This window comes from Falco biarmicus, chromosome 3 (genome assembly GCF_023638135.1).
Source record: "Falco biarmicus isolate bFalBia1 chromosome 3, bFalBia1.pri, whole genome shotgun sequence".
NCBI lineage: Eukaryota > Metazoa > Chordata > Aves > Falconiformes > Falconidae > Falco > Falco biarmicus.
In genome coordinates this window covers 75500045-75523176 of record NC_079290.1, presented here as the reverse complement: position 1 = coordinate 75523176, position 23132 = coordinate 75500045, and positions in this window count along the sequence as shown.

Sequence of the window (23132 nt, the reverse complement as noted above, 5' to 3'; positions counted from 1 at the left end):
CAGGCATAAAGAGTTCTTGGGCAGGTAGCAGCAGAGAGGACAGTTTGTTTAATAAGACTGAGGAAGAAACAGGGGATTTGACAGTCTCCAATGTCCTGAATAAAGAATCTTCATTATGTTCATCATAACTGAGTCTCATCCCTTCACTCTAAATAGCACTGCAGCTTGCATGCATCTAATCACACAAGGAGACAGGAGGTTTCATCCTGCTCATTTCCTTCTTCACTCAAGTACAATTTGGTCTGAGATTATGATGATTCACAATGCACTTTATTAGAAACACTAAACAGAAAAGCAAAAAATTCATGTCCCTGTCTACAAAAGCCATTAGCAACTGATTCTCCAGGAACCCATGGAAAGAAATAAATAGGAAAATAACAGAAAATTCAAGAAGGTCTCTGAAATGAGAGACATCTAAAATACAGAAAAGTAAGGTGCAGATACACTCACTTAATATATGCTGTGTGCACTGAAGGTAAAAATATTTGGAATTCACTTGCCTTCACTAAAAGGAGATCTGAATAATGGTGACCTTCTTGTGGAAGTTAATCTAATTCTGAGACTGGAGGTAACACATAAATGGGCATGCTTTTAAGGGAGCACGTGGAGACCTGGGGATAATGTGGAAGTCCCTGAAGAAATGTGTGATCAAGCAGGTATTTTGAGTTCAGTATGAGTAAGGAGAAACAAATGAGAAATTGCCTGGTTGCTATGACCTTAAACAAGGACCTTTCAGATGAAAGCCCACTTTGATACCATCAACCCACATTGGGTTTAGCTTAGCTTTAACCTAACAGAAATGGAATATGCAGCACTGGCTTTGTGAAGATCACTCAACTTTTAGAAGTCCTAAAAGATCTAAATAAGAATCTGTGCCTTATGATACGATAAAATCAATGTTGAACTCTCAAGTCCTACAAAGTGTTCTTTACTACTAGCAGATGGATATCTATGGCAATGGTCCAAACGTGAAGTCCTAAGACAAATATAAGAAATCTAATCTTACGTAGGTTTGCTTGTGACCAACCTGAAGGTACAGATTCTTCAAATTACGTTCCTGTTTAAGATGACTTGAGGCAGGGAATCAGAGATGCCTGGGCCTCTGATTCAGTGACATTAAGCAGTTTGATTTACCTTTCCATCCTCCGGGCCTTTTGTGTGTATTTAGCACTCAACACTCCCCCCACCCCCCCCAAAAAAATAAAAATCAATAGATTCTAGTTTCAGCAGGATAATAAGTCTGGTAAGCTGTGGCATGTTGACTGAATGTTGGGGGTTTTTTCCCTTGTCCTGTTAAAACAGTTAAAATATTCAACTGGTATTTCCTGTAAGGTCTTAGGAGTAATTGTCAGCAAAACCAGAACATCAATACTGAAGATTAAAAATTGCCTGATGAATAATTGTTTGTTTTCCTCCTTAGTAGTTATTTTTTGTTACAGCTGGATGTAGACGTTACTTTAATTCTATTAACAAGCTCTTTTTACAAATCTTTTCCATCACAAATATGGATCAAATTAACCTATCATTTATGTCTTTCTTTTGACCTACCTGGCACTAAGTATACTTTCATTTTTTAAGTACAGGATTTGAATGGCTGTAGTAAAGGTATGTCGGTTAGTACATTTAAGCTATTCCTGATCCTTTTTGGGAAATCACAACTTTTGCTACAGTGATGTCATTCTTGACATTGCTTTCAGGAGCACTGAACTCTTACAGGCTCTGTTCTTGGAAGAAATTACGAACATTGAAAGGAATAGAAGAGGAGGCAGCAGCATGTGACTGAACAAACTTTTGGCAGAGAGGAAGCTGCTTGTGAGTCAGCAGTGTGCTCTGGCAGCAAGGAGGCTGGCAATATGCTGGGATAGATTCACAGGACTGCAGTTAGATCAAAGGAAGTGATTATTCCTCCTTTTTTAACCTTTCTAGATCACTCCTTGAAAATGTTTTGTCCAGGTTTGGGTGCTAATAAAAGAAAAATGATAACCTGGAGCACATTCAGTGAAGAGTCACCAACATGGGAGGGGAACTGATGCATTTGCCCTGGAAGAAGAGGTTGAGGGAATGGGGCTTGTTCAGCCTGGGGAAGAAGGGAAAAGTGGGAGTGGCCTACCAAATACCTACAAGAAGGTTAGCAAGAAGACAAAGTCAGCATCCTCACTGAGTCGCATGGCAGAAGAATGAAAGGCAACAGTTGTGAACTGAAAAGGGAAGATTCAGACTGCTAGATATAGGGAGAAACTTTTTCACCTTGAGAACAGCTAAGCATAGGAACAGTGATGGTGGGCAGTCTCCATTGTAGGAGGTTTTCAAGATCTGCTCAATAAAGCCCTAAGCAACTTGGTCTGACCTCATGGCTGACCCTGCTTTGAGCAGGAGGCTTGACCAGAGACTTCCTGAGGTCCTTTCCAACTTGACTGGTCCTATGAGTCTGTAAAAAAGAAGAGTTCTGCGGGCAGTTTTAAAATCTCCTGTGAGCCATTTCTTGGCAATCTGAGTTCCCCTATCAATATTCTATTAATTACATGTTTAAGATAGACTGAAGATGTACAGCTGAACTGGTCTTTAAAATGTACACCTGGACAAAAACCATCTCCAAGATGGCCTGTGAGACCTTTGAACAGGATGTGCTGGAGGAACTAGACTCTGTGTTTTCTGGCTGCTTCCCAAAGGCAATTTAGGCAGAAGCAGACAAAGTTTCGGTCTGACTCATCTTTCTTGCTTGCTGTCCAGTTCTTTTGAGCCAGGAAGGGACCAGGCACAGTAATGTATATCAGTGATGCATCAAGACAAAACACTAATGTGCTGGTCCTCACAGCAGTCTGATTGCTTAAGATGTCACCAGACTGAGGACTTTTGGATGCGGCCCATTTTGAAATATGAAGAGTGTGATGAAACAGGCCAGGTGTCAATTTTGGGACCACATTTCTCCAGCTGGCTAGAGAAATGTACCGTAAGCCAAAATGAGAAACTTTGAGTTACACAATGAAGTTAAACGATTGTGAAGAAACAATTAACTGACTTCCATCTCACTTCTACAGAAAGTGCAATGCTACCTTGGAAGGCTCTTTGTTTCAGAGAAGCTTGATGCTAGTTAAAAAACACTCCATACTCCAGGCATGCACTTTTGGTAGTTCTCTGTTGTTTTGGCGTGCTGTTGTGCCCACACTTACTGCTCTGTCCAGCTCTAACATTTGCTGTCTTGCTGACTGCATCTTCTCATCCACCTTTTTAAACTCTTTTATTTTTTAGGACTGAAGTAATTTATCAGAAACAACTCATTTGTATCCTATTAAGAAACACTCCAAACTCATTCTTTATGATTGGTAACGATGGTGACAATCATTTTCATTTGTGCAGAAATTAATTTCAAAGCTTCTAAAAAATTGGTATGCAGTGACAGGTGAAGAACTGTAATTCCATTACTAAATTGTGGTCATTTCAAAGGGTCAAAATAAACAGATGTTTAATACCCTTGCTTTTGCAGAAAGTGATGCTAAAAGTTTGAACATGAGAGATTGTGTTTCCTTTTTAATGTATCTTAACAAAGAAAAATAACCTTCAACTGAATAATCGTTTTCGGCATCCTTAGGCAGTTATGATGCAGTCCTAGCAGGATATGAAAACGCAAGGGATGGGGAAAGATTCCCCATCACCACGCTGCATAGGTATTTGCTGGAGGTATTGATGTATCTGTGTTGCAGTACACTTGGAAGAGAAGCCACTCATCAACCTCAGAGGTAGCACAGCTTTTGTGTGTAGTGCCTTCAGTCATGTGTGGGTGGATTCAGAGAATCTAAGTAGACTAAGACATGAAGATGACCTATTTACTCATAATCTTCACTAAGAAAGGAACTAAAAACAGATGGTAAATCAGAAGTTTTCTTTGTCTAGTCACTGGGAAATTATGCTCAGGAGTGATGTTTTAAAGATGCACTTGTAATCAGAATGATGTTTCATTTCATCTGCTGAAAGGTTAATTACAAAATGAGTACAGGGATGGAAAGAAGAGGCAATCATCTTAAAACAGTGAGGGATACATCAGCTCTTCTCTCTGAGTCAGCTCAAGGCTTTGTGATGGGGTAGACAGAGCTTGTTACTCCTGATGCTGTCAGGGGCAAGATGCCAGCCACAGTTGCTTAGGGGGACCATTTCTTCCCTGCAGTAGCTGCCATGTTCTCTAGCTCAGCCTCACCCTCTGTGGTAGCAACAGGACTAAAGGGCTGTTCAAGGGAAAGAAGGTGCATGTGATACTGACATTGCTGGATCCCTTCTCTAGCCATGGCCACCTCAGTAGTCTTCTGTCACAGGCATCTTATCAACAGTAAGGTCCATGTCTCCTGTCTGGCTGCTGTAAAACCAGCGTAGACTGTGCATCACGGAAAAATTAGAATAGATAGATCTCCTTTTGAAGATATCAGGTTTTGGTAACACTTTCTGTAAAACATTTTTGGGGAAATCAGTATTATTATTTTTTTCCCTATGAGAGTTACCAGTTTTGATGCAGACTGGAAATGCCTCCAGGGAGTTCCAAAGCATGAAAGGGAACAAGTGATTCAGTTTAGAAAAGAAATCATGTTGGGGCAGTCCAGATTTCAGACAGAGAGGCAGAGATTTTTAGTGAAGTTGGTGCTAAAGGAATATAAATATTTCAGTGTGGAGGATGGTTACCTTTTTAAGTCCTTATTATGAAAGCTTCAGGAACCTGAATACTGTGCACAAAGTCTAAGAAACCTCCCTATCAAGTGGCAAGAAATCCACAGAATCCTTAAAAGATTATTTGTTTCCTAATAAGTGTCATTTCACAGAGCTTTATTAATGCAGCTTGTACATTTAGAATGATAAATAAACGGGCAATTTTTCTTCCCTCCCTGTTGTATAGAACCCTAGATATTTTTCTGCTTCTCTCATCGATAGACATTGTTCCAGCAGAATCATAGATTGTTTAGTCTGATGTAAGTTCAATTTCCTAGATAACTAGAGAAGTCCCTAGTTCTGAAGATTAACTCTTTCTAGTTAGTCAAGGTTAGATTTGTTTTGTCACAGTGCTAACAGTATGCTAGCTAGCTGATTTAACAAGCATCCTTTGTCTCAGACAATAAAAGAAACCACTTGGTATAATTTCAGGATAAGTAACAGTTTCTGTACATGGATGTTTGTATGTGTGTGTGTGTTTATACCTATTTAAACGTCCATACACTGTTTTGATTTATATAGTTGAAGAAATCCTCAGGATGACACAGTTACTTTCTCATTCTCTCTCTCACTCTATTTCCTCCAAGGAAAGACTACTACTCTTTCTTTCTCCCACCTGAAATTGATCTAAAGAGCTAGAATTTAGGTTCTGTGAGGTTCTGAGGCCTTAGTTTGGCTTTAACTGCTTACAACATCTAGTTTTTCAGATGCAGTATTTTAGAGCAACATAGTTTTGAACCAGAGAAAATGAGAAGTTGTACGTTAGGAGGAAACAGTTGGGCAAATTCATCTGGTGCTTCTTACAGTTTTTGAAAGCAGAACACCTCACAGCTGCTCATGAATGCATCATTTCTATTTCAGGGTATACCTCCTGGCTAGTAAAAGAACTGCAGAACATGCCCAACACACAGTGTTTAAGTGCTTTGAACTTTGCTAGGTCAGAACTCTTTCAAAGAATGAGGAGAGCTAAGCAAGGGCCATGTGCACGGGCAAGGTGCATCTCTCACATCCCATTTACTTTTGAAGTAGCTTTGTTGAGAGAAAGTGAAATGCGCAGTTTGGTGTTCTTCCTCTTTCATATAAAAACAGATGGTGGATTTTTTTTTTTAAGTGTTCCCTAAAGGTGTGGGTTTTATAACTTAAGCTGTGTTAGACAGGCTTTCAGTTTAACAGAATAGGTTTTTGTCTCTGATGTGTTCTTTTCAGTTGCACGCTGTACCTAACAGTGCACCAAGGGTAGAGGCAGAAACTGGGGAGAAATACTGTTAATTGTTTCCCTCCACTGAATTTATGGGGAGTTGTGTTGATTTTGCTATGGGGTAGATGTAGCATGGCACTTCAGAAAGATTTTATTTTTTTTTCTCTTCCCAAATTTCAACTGTAAAGAGTATTCATAGGCATTAGAGCCATGTTTCATTTCAGCAGGGATGTAGCTCAATCTCATAACATATTTAGTCAATTCAGAAGGAAGAAACACAGTTCTCCTTGGTTTTATATAGAACTAGCATCCATAGATACTCCAGCACAAGATGCAGTTGCTACTTCTGATAAGAATCTGGCAGACCAGTGATAAGGCCAAGGATGAAAAATTTTGCACCTTGTGTTCCATCTACAATTTTGCTAGCACTTTATTTACATGGATTCAGAATGTAAACAGGGAAATCAGTGGAAGAACATCAAGGTTTGCCAAACAGGACAGCATCTTTGGCTCAGGAAGTCCTTGAGTTTCTAGAGTCTGGGAGAAGTCTGTTTGGCCTTTTCTGATTAATTTCTGGGCATCTACTGCTGACAGCGGTAGAAGGCTTTTACATCTCTATTTGATTTCTATAAGATTATTTGTAAAATTGTTAATAATACCAAGCATAGAAGAACTAATCCTCTTGCAGGTCATAACTGTACATTATTCAGACATATATAATAGTGGATAATTCCAGCTGTAACATTTGGAGAAAGCAGTATGCTGGAATGAAAAAATTATGCCTTCATTGAAATGCCTTGCACATTTTTTAGTACAGCAAAATTAACAGGAGTAGCCAGAGAAGATTTCCCCCAAACAGCCCTCGGTCAGACTGGGATGTCCAGAGGACAGTCAGGCACTGAGCTGTTGACATTTCTGCTAGGTGCAAAAACAGCAGTTTGGGATGATGCTTCTAAGGCAAGATAGAAAACATTCATATCCTTAAGTGAATAAGTAGTTACCTTCTTTCCCAAATACATAGCTAATTAAAAACAAATGTAGTGGCATTTAAATAGACTGCTAAGAAGGGAATTAGCGTAGGGGTATGTGTACTTCCAAATAAATTGTGTAAATATAAGAATTAATATGGAACTGCAATTCATAACTGAATTAAGATATGGATGTAATAGTCTATGACAACATCTTACTAGAAAGAAGACAATCAAAGAGATACTAATACCAAATATACAAGAAAGGTAAAGTGGAATAATAACACTGATAAATTAAAGGAGATAAAATTCAAATCACGTTAGTCAACTCACTACTGCAATTTGTAACATTATATGGATTGAAATTCCAGGTGTGAACAGGAAAAATATAATACTTCTGCCACGTTACTCACTGCTTAACCAGGACGGCAGAACCAGTGTAATATTCTGAGAAGCAGAAAGCAGCGAAAATTAGTATGGAGTAACTTAAAGTTTTGCCGTGTGAATGGGTAAATGTTACATCAGGACATGAAGTGGAGAATCATAGAAACATTTATGTTGGAAAAGACCTTTAAGATCATCGAGTCCAACTGTTAACCCAAGACTGCCAAGTCCACCACTAAACCATGGCTCTAAGCACCAGATCTACACATATTATTTTAACACTTCCAGGGATGGTGATTCCACCACCTCCCTGGGCAGCCTGTTCCAATGCTTCACCACCCTTTCAGGGAAGGCATTTTTCAAAATATCCAATCTAACCTCCCCTGGCACAAGTTGAGGCTCTTTCCTTTTGTCCTGTCGCTTGTTATCTGGCAGAAGAGACCTACCCCCACCTATCTAAAACCTCCTTTCAGCTACATGTAGAGAGTGATAAGGTCCCCCTGAGCCTCCTCTTCTCCGGGCTAAACAACCCCATTTCCCTCATAAATGTCTTATGCTCCTCATAAGACTTGTGCTCCAGACCCTTCACCAGCCTCGTTGCCCATGTCTGAACAAGCTCCAGCACCTCTACATCCCTCTTGGAGTGAGGGGCCCAAAACTGAACACAGTATTCAAGGTGTGGCCTCACTGGTGCCGAGTGACTTCCCTGGTCCTGCTGGCCACACTGTTTCTGATACAAGCCAGGGTGCTGTTGGCTGCCTTGGCCCCCTGGGCACACTGCTGGCCCATGTTCAGCCAGCCATCAGCCAGCACCCCCAGGTCCTTTCCCACCAGGCAGCTTTGCAGCCGCTCTTCCCCAGGCCTGTAGCGCTGCGTGGGGTGGTTGTGACCCAGGTGCAGGACCCAGCACTTCTCCTGGTGGAACCTCATACAATTGGCCTTGGCCCATCAGTCCAGCCTGTCCAGATCCCTCTGCAGAGCCTTCCTGCCCTCCAGCAGATCAATCACTTGGCCAGCTTGGTGTCATCTGCAAACTTACCAAGGGTGCACTCGATCCCATCATCCAGGTCATCAATACAGATAGATATTAATCAGGACTGGCCCCAATACTGAGACCTGGAGAGCACCACTGGTGACCTGCTGCCAGCTGGCTGTAACTCCATTCACCACCACTCTTTGGGCTTGGCCATCCAGCCAGTTTTGAATCCAGTGTAGAGTACATCCATCCAAGCCATGAGCAGCCAGTTTCTCCAGGAGAATGTTTTGGGAGATGGTGTCAAAGGCTTTACTAAGGTCCAGGTAGACAACATCCACAGCCTTTCCCTCATCCACTAGGTGGGTCGTCTTGTCATAGAAGGAGATCAGGTTTATCAAGCAGGACCTGCCTTTCATAACCCCATGCTGGCTGGGCCTGATCCCCCGGCTGTCCTACATGTGCTGCATGATGGTGCTCAGGATGATCAGCTCCATAGCCTTCCCTGGCACCAAGGCCAGGCTGACAGGTCTGTAGTTCCCTGGATCCTCCTTCCTGCCCTTCTTGCAGATGGTTGTCACATTGACTGACCCGTAGTCAGGTGGGACCTCCCCAGTTTGCCAGGACTGTTGAAAAATGTTGTAGAGTGGCTTGGTGATTAAATGATGTAGAATGGCAGAGCAGCTCCCTCAGTACCCTCAGGTGGATCCCATCTGGCCTCATAGACTTGTGTATGTCTGAGTGGAGCAGCAGGTCACTGACTGTTTCCTTCTGGACGGTGGGGACTTCATTCTGCTCCTCATCCGTGTCTTCCTGCTCAGGGGGCTTGGTACTCAGATGGTAACTGGTCTTACTATTGAAGACTGCAGAAAAGAAAATTTTAACTACTTCAGCCTTTTCGTCATCCTTTGTGGAAATGTTCCCCCTCACCCCCACACCCTGCATCCAATAAAGCATGGACATTCTCCTTGGCCCTCCTTTTGTTTCTAATTATTTGTAAAAGCCTTTTTTGTTGTCTTTTACAGCAGTAGCGAGCCTAAGTTCTAGCTGGGCTTTTGCTTTTCTAATTTTCTCTCTGCATAACCTAATTACATTATTATAGTTCTCCAGAGCTGCCTGTCCCTTCTTCCCAAGGTGGTGAACTCTCCTTTTTTTCCTGAGTTCCATCCAAAGCTCTCTGTTCATCCAGGCTGGCCTTCTTCCCCAGTGGTCATCTTCCCCACTGGCTCTCTTTTGGCACATGGGTATGGCCTGCTCCTGCACCTTTAAGAGTTCCTTCTTGAAGAATGTCCAGCCTTCCTGGACCACTTTGCCCTTCAGGACTGCCTCCCAAGGGGCCCTGTCAACCAGTGTCCTAAACAGGCCAAAGTCTGCCCTCCAGAAGTCCAAGGCAGCATTTTTCTGACACCCTCCTTACTTCTTCAACAATTGAAAACTATCATTTTGTGATCGCTATGCCCATGGTGGCCTCCAACCACCACATCACCCACCAGCCCTTCTCTGTTTGTAACAGAAGGTCTAACAGGGCATCTTCCCTGTTTGGCTCACTGATCAGCTGTAAGACGTAATTCTTAGGTGCTATCAATGATTGTTTCATGTAGAGCAGCTGTTCAGAGTACTTACACAGGAAAATTCAGTCCTTAAATCGATATTTAGCAATGTAAGGAATGGTCTGGTGTGAAATCTTACAGTTGAAGCATCATTGTATCAGTGTTGTCAACAAAATTGTATTAAGATTTGCCAACCCTTCAAGAGCAACAGGTAGCAAAAAACCACCTACTTCCATTCAGAAAGTGAGCTGTGTAAAAATCACACATAGAACTAATATCACTAATAGATATCACTAATAGAACCTAAAAGAGGCAGCTGAAAGAGTTACCCTTACACATGGCATGAAGATTAGTGAGAAATACTGTCCTGGAAATAAAGCACTAGAGGAAGAACTGAAAAAGGATAAAAGTATGGCTAATCAGCAAAGTAATGGAGCACTAGAAGAAACCATCCTCCAGAGAACTGAAACTGAATCCAAATTAAGAAAAGAGAAAGGATCTTAAACCCTGGCCAGCTACACAAAGGTGCAGACAAAAGAAGAATTTGAAGAGCAAGTAGTTAAAGGAATCAGAACTAACTTTGATCCCTATCCATACCCAGGAGCAAGAAGCTCTTCAGGGAGGGTTTAAAAGGCCAAGTATAAAAAAGAAATACTTAAGGAAGGTGTAGAAATATAAAAGAAGAACAAGTATATTGCTGACAGGCCAAATCAGCTTTTTACATCAGCACTCACTGTTGAAGAGACCAAGGAGAGTCCAAGAAACCTGATTTTTGGGAAGGGCACAACAGTGGCTTTGTGTGGAATTGAAATAAATGTCAAAGAGGTTGTAGTATAAATAGAGGAAATGAACAGTAACAGAATATGAGGACTGGACAGTACTCACGAAGGGTCCCAAAATAACTCAGGGATAAAAAAGCTTAATAGTCACACAGTGTAACATCCTGTTTTAAAACTCTGTTGGTATTTGAATACAGGAGGATAGCGTGATGCCCATATTTGAATAAAGATTTAGGTGGAACCTGGAAACAACAGTCCTATAACAGATCCATGCTGAGAAACTAGTCAAAATTATAACAAAAGATAGGCTTAGTGGACACCTAGATAAAGAAGATCTATTTGTAAAGAATCAGTATAGCTACTGTAAATATTTTTGTCTTCAAATTTTTCCTAGTTTAAGTGGTTAGCAAGTATATGGGGATGAGTGACTCAACTGATAATCTTCTTTGACTCTAAGTTCCTCAAAGAGGTCTTTGGGAGAATTAAACTGCCATGTGAGAAGGATGTGGAATGTCTTCCATATAAGAAACAACTGAGTAGGCTCGGACTTCTTTTCCTTGAAAGGGGATGATTTAAGTGAGATCTGATAGAAATCGGTGAAATGGCAAGTGTGATGGGAGAGTGAAAAATACTCATTGCCCACCATCTCTTTCAGCACAAGAACCAGAGTCCAGTAAGTGATCCTTGTAGAAGCCAGATTCAAAACAAGTGGAGGGTGATTTTCATGCACAGTGTTGTAAACATACAACTCTCCAATGGAGGATGTTATGAATGCAAAAAGTAGGCTTAACAGAAAATTGGAAAAATACTTAGACAAGAGACCTATTGAGGACTGCTTTTATTGAAATTTTGGTCAATACACTAGCTGTGCTGTGCCTCAACTAGGACTATCAGCATTTGGCAGAGTACACCTTATGTTATTTGTATACTTCCTCAGAAGTTTGTTAATTTCACTTATACTTCATAAAATTGGAAGATTAACCCTAGCTAACACAATATTGAAATTCTCGATTATCAGAATGATGACCGGTGTAAATGAAGACTGCTAGTAACAAGACTTTTGCCTGTGGGAAACAGAATGAAAGCTCTGCGGTTTACATCTGTTCATAAATGTGTAATGAAGTAAAGGACAGTTTCATTTATAATGTGATAGGTCTGTTTCTGATTGTTAGTGCTCTTTCGAAAGATTTTGTCTTAATTTTATTGTAGTAGAAACTAAATCAAAACCTAATTTTCAAATTTTTATTGTTTACAGAATTGGAATGTGATCAAAAGTATTTATATAATTTCTGATTTGTGAAAGAGTTGACATTTTTTGGTTTTAAGCAAAATAGAGTTGCAAGCTGTGCAACTATGAAAACATTCATTCATTTTCAAAAAAGTTGTAACTATTATTATGATACAGGATAGGCTATTCTTGCTAAAAGAGGACAAAATGGATTAATTTAAAAGTGAAAAGCAGGAACAGCTGCTGAAAAAAATTTGTGCAGAAACAAGCAAATAAAAAATACAAGCATTTGGATTTGGTGTGGGGGGAGTGTTGAGTGTCTTGGAAAAAAATGACGTGTCAACACTGAATAAGGAAATTCTACACTTTTTTTTATGGGTACGAGAGTGGCTGAGAGAATTCTAATGCTTTTAACTCATTGAAAAGAACGTTACACTAAACTAGACATGGTGAGATAGAAACTGTGACTGCTATGTTATAAAGAAATAGTCACTTGTGAGTTACCATTTAGGGTTTGATTTGAGGTGAGGTTTTTTTGTTAAAGTAAAGCTGTGTCTTCATAACACCTTGAAGCTGTAGTATGCAAACAAATCCATTTCGGAAGAATATAATTTTTATTTCTACAAGATCATCACACAGTCTTTCTTGGGGTTACAGCACGGGTTGTTTTCTTGTAGTTTTGTCTTGATTCTCCTCAGCTATTAATGTGTTTTTTCACAAGGTCCTTTTCTTTTTCATGAATCCAAATTTCTGTTTACTAATATCCATATCTTAGAAGGACTGTAGTTCCCAGAAGGAGGTTTTTTTATAATGTTTCTCTCTGTGCTGTTTCATTAACATTTTTATGTCTAAGCAGAGTTTAATAATGGAAATTAGGGGAACAGAGCAGTGCAGTGTGGGAGGATGAGAAAAAAGACAGTGTTCTGTTCTGAAAGGAAAAATTTCTTTGTTGCTGTTAAAAGGAGGTAGGGGGAAGATATTTTTTTTAAGTTGGTCCATATTCGTATGTGTCCTCCTTTCCCTGGTATCCTAAGGAAGGTGTCTGTCTACAACCCTACCATGTCATGTGCCATTGACAGTCAGTTGCTTAACAGTGCCTTAGACTCTAATAATTAAAGATAAGTTTGTTTTTCTCTTTAGCCAAAATTTCTGTAACCGAATGGAAAAAAAGAGGGAGGAGAGGGAGAAAGAAGAAAAGAGTATGAAGAATCTATCAGGATCTTTCACGGAGGGAAGAGGCATAGGCTTAAAAGAAAAATTCAGCTTTCCCTAAGTGTATTCTGGATAAGACCTTCTTTGCTGGTGGTTTTCACCAGTGCCCTATTGGTGTGTAGTAACTTACATGATCTTGGTCTATAGCCTTGGTGATTGCATGGAGAAAATTTTAAAGCAATTACAGAAACTCAAAACAGAGATACAGCTACAAAGAGCTCTCAGTGCATTATTTAAAAGGGAGGAGAAACTTAATTAGTTATTAATTAGTTATTAGACATTAAAATACCTATTTAGAGCAAGACTCAGGTTTTGACTTGCCAATGGTGCCAACACTGGGAAGTAGTGAAACTAGTTTGGAATCCCTCCCTCATGCTAAACACTTCCACTGAAAACAAGAAAACAATGAAACAATCCTCCCTTGTGAAAATTTTACTTTGCCTGTTGCCTGTGTATGTAAACATTGAACTAATGAGTTTGAATAATTGATTTAAAGCCTAATCTTTGCAAAGGAGTTCACAAAGTTTTTAGTTGATGCAGAATTCATTCCATTGTCTCAGAATTTTTTCTACGTCAAAATTTCAGCCATAGTCAGGTTCCAAAATAACTCAGTGTGATTAAGAAGTTTTAAACACATCTTCCTCTTGGCTGTAGGGAGCAGAATGCAAAAAAGACACCAACACAAACAAAAAATAAAAAAAAAGCCTCTCATTTTCTTTCTTTTACAGTGGTAAGAGAATAGCTTTTTGTAATGTTATCTGAATGACTTAGAAACATTGGTTAATTAAGGGTCCCAAGAAACCCATTGGTTAGGTGGGCAAATTATATAGTTTCCCTAACTCCCCCAGCAAGGTACCGATAGTGATGGAAAGAGCAGGGCATTCAGTTTCTGCAGACTTGGTAAAATAAGAACTGCTGCTCTAAGTCAAATGTTTGTTGAACACCCCTACATTTTTATCAGTACTTCCTTTTTTTCTTTTTTTTTTCTTTTTTTTTCTTTTTTTTTCTTTTTAAATACTGCCCAGATAGGAGATATCCTGAAATCCCTTGATTACATATCAGGAGCCAGGTTAATGAACAAAGCAAGATTGTGCATAATTTCCAAATTTTCATGAGTAAATAGGGTCTCTAATGATTATTCATCCACTTTTCATTTGAACATGCAGGAGCAGGAATCATAGAATAGTTTGGGTTGGAAGGGACCTTAAAGATCACACAGTTCCAGCCCCCCTGCCATGGGCAGGGGCACCTTCTACTAGACCAGGTTGCTCAAGGCCCCATCCAGCCTGGCCTTGAACACTGCCAGGGATGGGGCAGCCACAGCTTCTCTGGACGACCTGTTCCTCTGTCTCACCACTCTCACAGTAAATTAATACTTTTTGCTTGTCAATTATACAAAGTCCATTTTTTCATACTGAAATACTAATTTTGAATATTCAGACTTATTCCGTTTTGTAAAATCTGATGACAAAACTTCTTTTTCACCTGTAGTGGAAAGATTAGGATTCATAATCTAGTTCTCTGATAATATAATGATGCAGGAGTTATGATTAGGTAACATCAGAAAGGGGGGGAGTTTGTTCAGCCTTTTCTGAGATTCTGAAACGACAAATATTTATTTCAAAGTATGACTACAAAGAATCACAACTGACATTCTTCAAAAATACACAGCATCTCTTTGTATTTCACAAGGTTATCAATATTTGTTATACTGTGCTTCCTTTCTTGCAACTTTACATGTTACTATGAATGTATTTTAGTTCATTTTTTTAATAACAGGTAATCGGCGGGTATTTGTTGCACTAAGCATCTGATTTACTGGATATAGATATTATCTTCCAGTCCTTTCAGTCCTCTAATCTCTGCACATTAGTCTGTTTCTATAGCATTGCAAAAAGTAAATCAGAAATCAGATACTCTTAATACTATAATATGCTGTACTACCACCTCGTCCGTTTTCCATTCTGTCACTTAGTGTAAGCCCAAATTAAATTTCCTGCACCAGAGTGGATGAACTCACAAATGATCCTGGCACTCCAAATCTGAAAATATTGTATTAGCAGATTGAGGTCAAGGATTAGCAACATGAAGCACATTAACAGAATGGTAATAGAAGCAAACCTTTCCTCCCTTCCTATGACTTTAATACCTTGGTCATTCTGTAGTCATTTAGTAGGCCTGGCCTGGGTCTTCGCCATGTTCTACAATGGAGATCCAAAAAGCACTGCTTTATAATCAGTATGGGAAACAAGCTTTCAACCTAAAAAGCTTGCAGGGGAGAGGTGGCCGCAATGTCATGTAGTTCATAAATTTTTTTTAGTGAGAAATAGTAGCAGGAAGAGTAATCAAAGGATGCTATTGTGCTGGGCATCATACACAATGAACAAAAAAAGACCCTGCCATCTTCCAAGAGCTTGAGGGCCAGTTGCTGGGTCTGCCTGCTCAGGTGGCTGCTGTTTAAGCTGGTCTTCTGGCTACTTTTCAAGTTGACACAAGGATGCAGGAGCAGCATGTGTATGCAGTGTACTGTGAAACAGGCAATTTCCATCCTCAGTGATGTATGGAAATGTGCTTGGATCTTTAGCTCCTGACATCCATGCAGCTCTCAGGGAGAACCAGGATGATGGATAAGCTTTGGAGTGTTCAGCACTTTTTATTACCAGGGCTATTTGACTTGATGGAGAGGAGCTTGGAGACTGGATGAAGGCCAGTGTTTCGGCGTACTTTTGTGCCCTGGACCTGAGCTGCAGCTGGGTATGTGGATCGACACATAGAGAGAGATTGGGCATGTCTGGTCTAAGGTACAGGCTTGAGTACATAGTACAAACCCATAGGATATGGCTTTAAAACCATAGTGTGAAACCAATAGTATAAACTTTTGAATAGGCTATTCTCAGACGCAAGAGGAAAATGTTATGTTAGGCTTAGTCTGATGATACAAGATTCTTTTGGAAGAATTCTGTGGTTTATTATTTAGAAAAAAATATTCCTGTTGTCTGTTTTCCCATAAAGATGAATCTCACTGCACTTTTCATCATCTTCTCCCAGAAACATCTCTTTTTGTTTTCTGTTGCTTTGTGTTCTTAGGGCAACCTTTTGAATTCTGTTCACTACATCTCTGCTTTCATTTCCCTTTCCAAATATTCCCTCTGTTGCATTGGCTGTGAATATAAAAAGAAGTTTGATACTGTAGAGTTGCATTTAAATAAAATAAATAAAAAAAATTATTAAAAAGAAAATAAAAAAGAAAATAAAAGACATTTGGAACACCAAGACAAATGAATGCTTAGCTGAACATTCCTACAATCATATTTCTTGAATGCCCTGCTCATCTTCTCTGCACACGAAAAAAAAATTGCACTTTTCTGTTTTTTTCGAGTGTTCTGCTTTCAGTGACAGTGAAGTGGTTTAAGCAGTGACAGTAAGAGAGGTGGGTTAATTTCTGACAAGCGAACATGCCTTGTTGATCACCTGTGTTCCTTACAACTGTGAGACACCCCAAGGAATGTGGGAAGGAAATGGCCCCAAAGTCTGTTCTCTAAAATACCAGCAAACATCATTACATATATGGTGCACTAGCTGCAAGGATGTAGCCACAGCAACTACCATGATCTGCTTGTGTCTTGGGAAATCACTGGGGAAATTTGTCCATCAAGTTCTCCCTGCTTCGACTCTTGCATGATGCAATTGTAAATTGCCTTCCTTTCAGTCTTGTCCCCAGGTCTTTTGAAATCAGTGTTTGACAAGCAACATTCTGCAGGCTGTTTTGATTTCAGAGTAACTGTTAGGAGGTCTGAAGTGTATACGGAGACTTTCCAAAAGAGTTAAGGAATTAAGTACAAAACATTTAAGAGGTTCAAACAAATATGGTTTCTTCCCACTTTGGCTGTAGTTCAGACATACGCATTGCTTGCAAACCATGGCTTGTTTATCAGCCTACTTTCCTACCTGTGTGTGGAAAATGAGTTCAATAGGCTGAGCTAGTCTGGTTTACAAAAATCAGTATGCATCTCTTGACATAGGGTAGCTGAATCTCTGGCTCTCATATAGAGTAGTGGGTATTTATTAATCTATCAGAAAATGGAAATGTGGTGACTATAAAATTGTGTGAGTATGGGGAAGATGAGCAGAAGACTGGGAAGCATCTTGAGTTTTAAATATGGACTTGTTCTTAGAAGTTCTGCTGTTCTGCTAATGAATTTCATCTCAGATGGTTGGCCTGAATAGCACTTTGTTTTTTCTGAGTAATGTCCTGAGTGGGGAAAAAAGTATCGTGAGTTTTACATAAACTGGAAAAAATGGATTTGTGCATAAGTATTATTGAGTTTGTATTTCAAGAAGGCTCCTTTTCACCCTTTTTCAAAAGGTGATTTTTATAGGAGGCTTTTAGCCTCATTTCTAGATGAAGACGATTCATAAACAAAGGTCAAGCAAAGCATCTAAATCTTTTTGACATTTTCCTACTGTTGAGGCAAGGTAGTCTTTTCAATCTTTCCGTGAGTCAGACTTAACAAACAAATCTGGTGGGTTCATTGGAATACGTTCATCAGCAAAAATCCTCAACAATAAAGTCTGGTTATTTCACCTGTCAAATAATTCAGTAAATACGCTGCAGTAGAAAAGGTTTTCCTCTCCAAGGCTGCTAAGGAAGCTAAAATGTTTTTCTCTTCATCTTTGCTTAATTTTTCATTCAGCTAATGAAATAATTGAGAATCAGGCCTTAAAAGTATGATTGCTTTATTAATAATGGATGGGCACCATTAGAAAGGGCTAATCAACCTGTTAGACTGTTCTTTAACAATGTGTGCAACATAATGGTAGCATCATAAAGCTCCCATTTGAAGGGATATTTTCTCTAGTGGTTGTATTTTCATTAATACTGATCCGTCTAACGCAAGTAGTAATTTAAATCCACTTCTCAACTTATCATTGCTATCAACTAGAATACATTGGACTGGATTTTCAACAGGCGTAAGGTAGTATAGCTTTATTTAAGTAGCTCAATTACACTGATTTCTGTTAACCAGAATCTTAAACTGCAGTTTAGGCCAGTTCTCAGCAGGACTCAGGATCGCTCGCCCACCCCTGGTTGTCTTTGGTGTACACCTCATGTTCTCTGTGCTCACCTCCTCTGCTCCACTGCCTGACGTGTAGGGGCACTGCTTTTGTGTTGCACAAACCACTGGTATAGCTTTTCTGGTTTTATCTCTAGCCTTTATTTCAATTTAGTGTGATTAAGCTAAGTATGGCACCAGCTGAAATGTAGTTATAATAGCAGCCTGAAACTGGCTTTTCAAAGTATTTTTTCCTGCGTGTTCTTGTGTTTCAGCCTCTAGCATGCAGCAGTAGTTTCAAAATGACATATATGTTCAACAGACTGGAGATGGAGCATTAGTAAAATTGAACAGGACTTTATGATGTGTTTATTAACTACAACAAGAGCTGGATGGCATTCCTGATGTCTCCACACTCTTCCCCTTAATGTCATTCTTTTCAATAAACAATGTATGTTAGTTACACCCTGTTTAGCAACAGCATAAGCTGGGGCATGTCTTTAAGTGGAAATATGTGGGCTGAAAGGTGCTTTGGTAATGGATGAGTGTTTTGTCAGTCTTGGATTTTATTGGCAACACTAGCTGAAATAGACTTTGCCAAGCTATATACTGCAAATGTGCTAGTTATCTGGTAATTTCCTGTAAGTTGTGCTCCAAAACGCACTGTACGGCTCTGGCAATATATCTCAGCTATAATAAAACTTCATTTTATTTTATATAAATATGTCTATAAATAAGTGTAATTAGACACATATACGGTAATATGTGCAATACATATGCACATTTGTATACATTCACTATATGCATGTTTACAGATATATATATCTTTCCAATAAATACAGTAATTATAAGAAACACTGCTAATCCAATATGTTGAGTTTAGGCAACATTATCAGAACGATTTTCTTGGCATTTGTATGTTTCTTTGTGCTATTCTTTGGCCATGGGGAAGAAGCTGTTCCCTAGAGATGCCTTTGCCAATGGACTGGCCAGCTTTCAGCTTCTGTGAGCACCCTGAGAATGAACTAGAGGATCTCATAGCACTGCCTGGGAAAGGGAATGAAGGACATTGCAAGGCAATGAGTATGTCTGCAGCTGGAGCTAAGTCAGCAATGACACTAGTATGTAACCCTTGTGTTATGTCAGCCCTTACAGATCCTGGGAGAATCCCAAGTGTTGGACCCTTTCCCTGTGTGCAGAACAAACAGCAGTGCAAAAGTGCCAAGTGCTTCCTGTCAGGATGCCTTTTGTGTTGACATCTGCAAGAAGGGATTCCTTGTGAGGTCTTCTGATTACACACTGAAATCATCTCTCCTTTAATGTCGGCCACATCACTTCTCTGTTTTGTCCTCAGTGTCAGCCTGAAGGTTTCTTTCCATGCAGATCAGAGCTGAAGTGAAGACTGAATACTGGAAACCTGAGATTTCCAATACAGGGTGTATTACACAGAAAACGTTATTTAGTTAACAATAGTTATAAATCCTATGTAATAATAGGCTGTGTGAGCTAGTGATCTATCTACACACTCAGATGTTAAATGCTGGGAAAAACATTTGACAGGCTGCAGAAGAAATCATTAATTCACCTGAAAATGTGCTTTTTACAAAGTTTCTTAGAATAAAACAATGAAGGAAAGCTTTTAACTTCTTCCACAAAATAATATATTTCTGCCTGTATTAACATTGCATTTTTGCCCTTGTCTTGTGGCTTAACCTTTTCTTAGGCTGTATAAGACAGTCTTTTGTTGAAGCAGATAGTGGAAGCCTTTACATCAAAAGGTAGTAACATAATAAGATACGGTGCTATACCTAGCCCTAATTTCTTTCTACTTACTCTTTCTTTCCCTCCTGTGTTCTCAGTTCTTTTTTACCTCTATTGCTGCTGTTTCTCCCATTTTTTATCACGACAGTGACTGAAGGTATAAATTATACAGGCTAAAAACCTAGATTTTCCACAATCTTTTCCACATCTCACCTTTATTCTCCATACCTCCAAAAAGAAAGAAAAGGGAAGAAAAATACAAAAAAAATGGCTTATTTTTTGCATTCAGAATACCACAAAATAAACCCAGTTGTGAATGCTTTACTCTGGTTGCAAACCCAATCTCTCCCTCCCCTTCTCTCCTGTTCTACAGAGATTCTGCCCTCATGCCTGCAAACAGTAGCAATAGCATGAAAAAGATGCTCTTTTCTCCCATTAATTGTTTTCAAGGTATTGCTGGGATAGGTTTTCCCTATAAGGTACTGCAGAACACAATTAACGCTGCTAATAAGACGTCATTTTAGAAAAACAGAGAAGACAACATCTGAGAGCATTCGCTGCATTTCTCTCCCATCGTGAAACCCTGCTACAGAACAGTGCAAACCACAGCAAGTGTTCACAGGTGCAAACCCTGCCTGGCCTTCCTGCAACGTGCTGTAAATCTGTACACAGCGGCCTTTTTCCTTCTAAAGGTCTTTCCACGTTGCTCCGGTGGGAGCAGCTGCACCCACTGTAGGATGAAATGCCCTATGGCCTGTTCCACTACTCCATTTGTTCCTGTATTTTCTAGGCAGAATAGATCTCTGAGGCTTCAGTGTGAGAATGGGAGATAAGGATGGATGGTGCAAGGGAAGGTTCCCAGCAGCTGGAGGAAGATGTGGCCCTGGGGCTGGAAGCAGAGCACCAGCTAGAACCACCTCTGTATCACCAGCTGGCTGACGTGGCCTGGCTCCTCATGACTACCTGGTTAGGCCCCTTGACAAGCAAAGCTAGTCAAAGAACGCTTGTAATGCTGTAGAAGAGCTTAAATAACATCCACATTGTTAGTGAAAATTAAGGGGTATAATGTGCATAGATATATTTGAATATTTTCCTGATTTTCTGTCTTTGTACAGTTTGAAAAGCAGCCTTCCAAAAAAGCTCATATAATCTTACACTACTTAGGTGCCCTTGACTGCTGCCCTCTCTAAATAGACACATTAAAAATTTGGAAATTCAGCATATGGTTGTGTGTCCATTTGTTCACTCTGACATGGCATCTCTGGCTTCAGTGCCTCTACAAAGAGCCAAGTACAAGCAGGGAAGAGCAGCAGCAAAATATCACCTTCCTAGCTGTAGCCAACTGGTAATCTCATTTTATTTCACACTTTTTTTTACACACCCATCCTGTAACATGCACACAACTGACGTTCACCAGCAGCTGTCAGGATCTGTCCCTCCAGTTGTCTCTGCAATGGTTTTCCCTCATTTAAAACAACAGTTGCTCTTTCTTTTCCAAAGCTTGCTTGCCATTGATTACATGCTCCTTCTCAACTTACCTGGTCATCACAAGCTTTTATGTTGTATATAATTTTTCTCTCAACTTGCAGTAAAATATCTATTAGCTATAATTGGAAAATTGAACCTTTTCCAGCTTATATAGCCAAGATAAGTTTTGCATGTAAATGGAGGACATTACATGTCAATTGAATTGAAAAGTGGCTCTTAAAACTCTGTTTACCTTTTATTAAGTTTCATAATGATTATGCCCTATGCCTAAATTAAGTTTAAAAGCATTTCGTTTTCATTTTTGTTTAACTTGTCATGTAGTCTTATTTGATTAATTAATGTCCTTTTGGCTTATTTGGCATTCCCAACAATACTTTCTCATGCAGAATATAATTGAAATATATTAAAAAAAAGAAAATTTTAATTAGGGATGATTAACCTTCTTCACCTATTATTTACTACTTTGAGTTAAATTTACATCTTGGGGTGGGGAGTGGGGGGTGTTACCTTTAAGCAAAATAGGCAATTTGTGACTATAATCAAAAACTTGTGAATTTTGTCATATTGGTCTAAATCAAGAATGATGCTATGTAAATTATTTGGCTTTTGTTTCTCGCTTTTATGCTGGAGTAGCTACATACAAAATTTGTAGTGCTTTGCAGGTTATCACTGAAAGGTGTGGAAATCTGTGATGATTATTGCTTTATCACAGCCTCCATGGGACTTCAAACAGGAGTTAAAGCAGTCTCAGTACTCATCCCGTGCCAACACTGTAGTCAGTGACATCATTAGTTTAATAGAGTAATAAGCTCCTCTAACAAAGGCTTGAGCTCAGTTTTGGTTGCAATATCGAGATGAACCTGAGACTTTGAGTTGTGAGTACTTCCTGAGCTTCATATCTGGATTTAGATTATAAGAGACAATACACTAATAAAGTATAATTTGTTTTGTATCCAAACATTTATCTTGCAGTTTGAGGTTAAATAGATTCCACAGTAGTTACAGATCTGAACTTTTAGATTTTGGCCTGTTTCTCACCATGCAGCATGCAGAGATGACTCCTAGGATGTTAGGCAAGCTAAGGGCCAGGGCCCAGAGATGAGGTAAAATAACGTTGTCATAATAAAAATTGTTCCCCACAGCTGCGGTTTATAATTGCTTTTATATCTAGACTTCACATTCTAATTAGGTTTCTATGTTTTCTTCTCTTTGCTTAATCTGGTTTTCTCTTTTTGTCTGTAAGATTGTTTATATTTGAAAATATCATGTTACTTTATTATTTGGACTCTTCCCTGTAAAAGTAAATCGACATGATGTGGATGGCAGTTTGCACATACATGTTTACCTACTCTTCCACTCATAATGAGAAATACACTGAAATGAAGAAAGGAGTCTAAGTAATTCTGAATCTGGTATTTTAAGAGATACATTCTGTCTAAATGAGAGTGAAAGTCTCAGGTTTTAAAAAAAAAGAAAAAGAAAAAAGCAATATCTGAATGTAGTCTAGCTTTATAGTAAAACAGGATCAAGTCCACTTATTCTGAGAGTGATATTTTAAGACATCAGGGTTCATTTTGACATGTTTCTGCATTATTCTTGCTTGATTCTTTTCCTTTGAAAAATTTAATGTGCCTATCTGATAAAAAAAAAAAACAAAATCCTGGGACTGGTTCCATTTAGACATCATGCAATTGGGTTTAGGATTTCAGATGAGCTGATGTGCTGAATAGCTGACAGTAAGATCTCACTAGGGACATGCTTTGAAGACATATTGATTGAAACATTTAAATCAACATTGAACAAAATTGTGGTAAATATCCAGTGTAGAAGATTTCTAGATTAGTT